The sequence below is a fragment of the Stylophora pistillata genome, chromosome 1, assembly GCF_964205215.1.
Source record: "Stylophora pistillata chromosome 1, jaStyPist1.2, whole genome shotgun sequence".
NCBI classification, from domain to species: Eukaryota; Metazoa; Cnidaria; class Anthozoa; order Scleractinia; family Pocilloporidae; genus Stylophora; species Stylophora pistillata.
Genome location: NC_142519.1, coordinates 41,943,113 through 41,949,112, shown reverse-complemented (window position 1 = coordinate 41,949,112; position 6,000 = coordinate 41,943,113). Strand labels below are relative to the sequence as shown.

The 6,000-nt window shown below is 35.8% G+C and overlaps 1 protein-coding gene, 1 long non-coding RNA gene and 1 pseudogene across 2 annotated transcripts in view; 2 read left to right on the top strand and 1 right to left on the bottom strand.

The window, feature by feature from the left end:
• Positions 1–86, top strand: part of LOC148742599 (uncharacterized) — a 4,285-nt gene extending 4,199 nt beyond the window's left edge. Inside the window, exon 6 of the mRNA XM_088757646.1 lies at positions 1–86. This exon is cut by the window's left edge and continues 617 nt beyond it. The gene's annotated coding sequence lies outside the window, so the exon portion shown is untranslated.
• Positions 1–5,823, top strand: part of LOC148742598 (uncharacterized) — a 16,490-nt gene extending 10,667 nt beyond the window's left edge. Inside the window, exon 2 of the long non-coding RNA XR_016000286.1 lies at positions 5,257–5,823. This is a non-coding gene — a long non-coding RNA (uncharacterized LOC148742598). The remainder of the gene's footprint in view (positions 1–5,256) is intronic.
• LOC148742595 (uncharacterized) overlaps positions 1–6,000 on the bottom strand; it is a 99,105-nt pseudogene that overhangs the window by 25,419 nt on the left and 67,686 nt on the right.

Genomic DNA, 6,000 nt, shown 5'->3' with positions numbered 1-6,000 from the left:
ACAGGATAGAGAATTCATGTGGAGAGTACATTAAGTATATTTTTTTATAGTCTATTTGTATTAAAATATACACAAAGAATGCAAAACTGTGGTTCCTGTTTCCATGTTTTGAAGGCTTATGATATCTCAAACACTTTAAGAATAGTTGGAGGTCAAGGTAACCACAATTAGTTTCTTTTGAAAATAGTTAGAGGTATTAGTGAGTCTAACCTCTGGTTTGAAGAAAACCTCAAACACAGAAACAGGAGGTAGCCTCTCTCAAGATCTTCTGCCCTTTTGACCAATGAAATTGACTACTGGTACATATTGACCTCAGGACTGAGCATTAATTTTCTTAACCCCATTCCATAAGCATTCGGGCACCACTGGGTATGTCATAAGGCAAAATCTGTGCCATAGAATTACCATAGTTTGTGGGGAGATGCATTGATCATATGGTATTGCTATGGGACTGTAATCAGAAGTGAACTTGATAATTACCAGATGATATGGGAATTGTATGGAACTTCCAGAATTTTATAGCATTTCCATATCAGATGCTCCAGGACAACAACTGATATGGGAATTGTATGGGACTTAACAAAACGTGTAACATTCCTATATCAGATGCTAGTATGTGGGGATGATATGGGAATTATATGGAACTGTGCCAAATACGTAGCATTCCCATACAGAAGGGTCAGGGATCACATGGTATTGGTATGGAGCTGATCCATATCATTCCCATACCAGACACTGTGGGAAATCTATGGAGCTGTGCCAAATACGTAGCAATACCATAGTTAAAGACAAAAGAATCAAAACTGAATGAAGACGGTAGCATGTATGGTTTTGATATGGCAGCAATAGCCCATACTAAAGCCATATAGTACCCATATATGGGCCATAGTTTATGTCATACCATTTCCATACTTGGACCATATATGGCCCATATCACCTGGTTTGGTAAGGGTAATTTAAACTGGGAGGAAAAGTCAAGGTTGATTCAGAGTGACCGGGTGACATGTGCACAACATTTTAGTTACCGATTCAATCAGTTTTTAAGGTGCTTTCTAATGAGCAATGCTGCTGACCCTTAGGAAAAATGTCAGGCTTGTTTCAGATTTGAATACCAGCAGAGAGGTTCACCACATATTTGTATACTAATTTGACTTGAAGATGCACTAGTGTATTATTGATCAAATAATCACTTGTGAAAAATCAGTTAATGATCCAGAACTGGGACTGCTTGTCAACAAACCGATTCATAAGCACTCTCCAACTCGCGTAAAAATCAAAGATGGAATGCAGATTTAATTATTCACAGCCTCCAATGAAATGCACCAGCATTTTACATTCTATTGGCAGTGATGTTTCTGAAAGTGACATATTAGAAAACATAAAGAAAATTGCAAACATATCAGTAAGCATTAGAATGATATGAAAGAGGTGGATAACATCACTTTTGAACAAATGCTAATTAATCTGGACATCCCTGAACAAAACTACTATTATCTTGCTATTTGATCTAACCTAAATTCTCCCACCATATTTCTGAAAAGAAATCCTAATGAACACCTACAACAGTGTCTGTCTAAGTGCATGGAGAGCAAATATGGATATAATTATGGTTTGTTTTGGATGTTTATGCTTGTGCAATGTACATAATAAATGTATCATACATTTCAAAAGCCCAAAAGGGAATGAGTCAACTTTTTACAACAAGCATGTGAGGGGGCAAAGAGAGGAAATTACAGCATAATTAGAGAGAGATATTGAGAATAAATTTTTAAATAGTGGGGAGATCAGTGCTCAAGAGGCAGTTTACATATAGTTCATCAGCTACCAACAAGGAAAAGCTCTAGAGAGGTGATTTTTATCACCACTTCACCCCCTGAAGAGAAAGCTCAGCTTTTGAAACCAATGAATGAAATAGAAGAAGTGGAGGATGACTCTGAAGACATTCACTCTACTGGTCTTATTAAGAGGTACATAGAAAGACCAACAAGCATGGAGAATGTTACTGGCTGATCGGGCTGCATTGTATAATTCACCCCAAAAACTCATTTGGGAAAAAATCTAAAAGTTTGAACACAGATAACCTCCTACTTGAAACAGGGAAAGATGATGATGATGATGATGAATTCGCTGATTTTAACTTCAGACTTTAGGCAAGCACAATGCAAAAATTGTAAAACCAAAGCAGCATATAAAGCCTAGAATAATTAGAAGTGTTTGGTACAATGTGAATTCTTACTCTAAAGAACATTTCCCTGAACTTATTATGCTTTTTACTTGTTAGCAAAATGAAAAAGCTGATTTAATAGGCAGCTAAGCTCTTCATATCAGGAGCATTTCCTTCTTTTGAAAGAAAAAGTAGACAAACAAATGCATCAGTATGCTGTCTGCAGTGAAGATATGAATGACATTGAACAGCATTTACATGACACAGAAGTTAGTGATTCCCAATAGGACTTAGTAACACCAAATGCGCAAAATGTTGAACTGCAAGATGAAGGAAGCTCTTGGTAATGAAGATTTACATCCTGATTTCAATGAACTTTGACCTTTCAGATGATTTCAAAATTCCTTCCACATCACGCCACAATGAGCCACCTATATTAATCAGTAAATTACCAGATGATGGTTATCGTGGAATGGTTTCGATTTTAAATAAAAAGAAAAAATAATTGTTTTTATCACATTTTGCACCAGAGTGAAAGCACAGAAACTCCTTTTTATTGCTTTCTGAGTAGTGGAGCTGGTGTGGGCAAATCACATCTTCTAAAAGCCTTGGATCAGGCAGCCCTTAAGTATTTTAACACAAGAGCTGGCAGTGATTTTCATCAAATTAAGGTCTTACTATTAGGTTCAACTGGGAAAGCTGCTTACAACATTAAAGGTAAAACTATTCACAGTGCATTTGCTATTCCTGCCTATCAGTCATTGAAAAATTACAAACAATATATCTTGACTTAAATTGACAAGACACCTCAATTGACAACTCACTTTGGAGGCATCAAATTGATATTCTTGGATGAAATTTGAATGTGTTTGCCATACAGCTGAACAATAGGCTTAAAGATAGTAAGGGTTGCAAAGATGATTTTGGTGGTGTTTCTTTTATCACCATTATATTGGTGATTTGTTCCAGTTAGAACCAGTAATGGATGACTACATATTTAAACACCTCCAAAATTCAGTTTACACAGTTCTTGATCCAATTCTCTGGCAATAGCACTTTTCAGTGTTTGAGCTCACTGAGATCATGTGGCAAAGAGATAGCAAGTTGTTTGCAGAACTACTTAATTGGTTAAATATGTGAAGATAAACACACAGCAAGTGACGTAAAATTGAAGGGAAGAGTTGTGTGAGAAGACACAAACAACCCATTTGATGCACCCACCTATATAAACAAAAATTAATGCAAACTAGGGTAGATTAATTTAATGATGAAGTACATAATGTAGCTATAGGAAACAAATACAGAATCACAGAACTAGACAGTGTTATTGGAGCTAACTCTTCTGAGGTTTGAAGAAAAATATTAAGACAAAATTAATTTCCCAAGAAAAACTGAGGAGTTGGTATTGAACCTCTACCTAAATGCTGAAGGTGAATTCAGCATGTAATGAATATGTGAACTGAAGATGGCATAACAAATTCATGGTGCTGGGAATATCATCAAATTTGTGCAACTAAATCAGCAAAGCAAACACTCAGGCATAGTTTGGGTACAGTTTGATCACTCAGATTTTGGTAAAAAAACTAGACATGAGAACAGACATCTCTATACCCAAGGAATTGACCATAGGGCATGGACCCCAGTATAACCAGTTACCATACAATTTTTTGTTGGTAAAAACAAAGCAACTCAAGTTGTCAGAAAACAGTTTCCATTATGCCGCAGCAAAAACAGTTCATAGATCACTGAGGGGGATACTGAAACTAAAGTTGTTGTCAACTTAAGTACTAAAAGAACCATTCCACCTTTGAAGGCTTATAAAAAACTGATCTCTGTAAAGACAAAATTGTTATTCATGCCACTGTTGAGAAAGAAATGGAGTGATTAAGAACAACTGCTAAACTTAAACTTTGTATATCACCACTTAATGGCATATCTAGTTCAATTCTAAAAATCTGTTACCTGAATGCAAGATCACTGCGTAGACACAAGGCATATGCAAAGACTTAAACTATTCAAGTTCTAATATCATTTTTTTTTGCAGATACAAGATTTAGTTCCCAAGATTCTTGTGACAAATATAACATAGTTGGTTAAATAACATCTCTTTAAAAATGACAGTCCACATACATACAGTCTGTAGTCTTGGATCAAGACCTAATTTGGTGGTACAGCTGTGTTTAGCAAAATCCCATATTGCCCTGGATATCCCTACTGTCACAATGTACATGGTATTGAAATAACTGGGATTGAAGTCAAAATTTGTGAGAACTGTACAGTCTTGGGTATTTATTGCTCTCCAAAAATTCCCAGAGGACAACTTTGTCAGGCAGTCTCAGAAGTGTTAATACCATTTTGACAGAGAACAACATTATTATTGGAGACTTAAATGTAAATTGCCTTATTGAGGCAGACATTAGCTACCTTTGTGGAATTTACTATTTAGAGATAAATGTTAGAAACAGTTGATATCAACATACACAACTTACAATAGAAAATTAATTGATCATATAATTATTTACAAACATCTCACTTAACTTATACAAGCAGGTGTTTTAGAGACTTCACAGATCATAACGCAATATGGATCTCATTTCTTAGTGCTATTAACTGATTATTTTTTTATGGAAAATTCAGACAGATTTAAAGACAAAAAAAAAGAAATTGATACCCCGTAGTGATTCAAAGAATGCTAATAAACTCAGTCAGCCAGAGTCTTGGTCACAAGGCAAGGCTGTACATTTTTGTCAAATGAAAATTAGCCAATTAACATACATGTATAGATTCATATTTGAAACAGACCACACAAATGACAAGATTGCTTTCATTTAATTAGAAATCAGCAGTAATAGTACTAATAGCAATAATAATTAGAACAATAATTTTCATAATAATAAAGTAAACAAACTGTCTTTGATTTGATAGCTAGTCAAGAAGTGGCTTGTGAAATGTGAGTCAACATCCAGTATCACCAGTTGTTACGAATTATTTTACTAAATCCATTTAATAGACCTGTTTTTCATAGGACTATCATTGTAGTACTGTTACAATTTCAAAATTCATGTTCCTTTTTTCCCCTTCTCTTCAAATAGACTTCGTTCAGAGGCATCACTTAGAGAGGACATGTGTACATTACAGCAGCACTGTCTTACAGTTCTCCTGCGATGAAGAATACAGCTTACTGAACAGTCTCTCAAGATTACATGAAGTTACTTCTATCAGATAACCACAGCAAAACAACATACTGCATGCACAATGCATGTTACTTCAACTACAAAGCTATACTTGGATCACTTTAATCTGCACTTTTATTTCATACAGATATTACATGATACAGATATTTTATTTTATACGGATTCCATGAACGACTTCATGATGCATACCCGAGCTTTAAGAAGTTCTTGGACAACACTCGAGTATGTCTCCCGCCATATTTCGCATTGTTGTTTAGTTCTCGCCATTAACTTGGATGACGTGACACATTGTGCACGCTGTCGTTTAGCCTGCTTCATTGTTCTGCTTCGTAGGCACGCTGTTGGTTAGTTCACTTCGTTGTCACACGGTTGGCGCATATATTTAACGCGGCTCTTTTTTTTCCCGCTCGTTCTTTTTATGTATGTCTCTTGCCTTCGGTCAATAAACGTCTTCTCTTGCTCGGAGTTTCGGCTCAACTTATTGGCGACTTTTGGCGTCCGGCAGACGCGATTGTGATTTTCGTCAGCTTCTGCAGATGCGGAGCTTTCTTTCGATTTTTTCGTTTATCGGGCATCGTAAGGGAGTTAGAATTGGAGTAATATTGTTAAGTTTATCACATTCACAAATGCACTTTCAATACG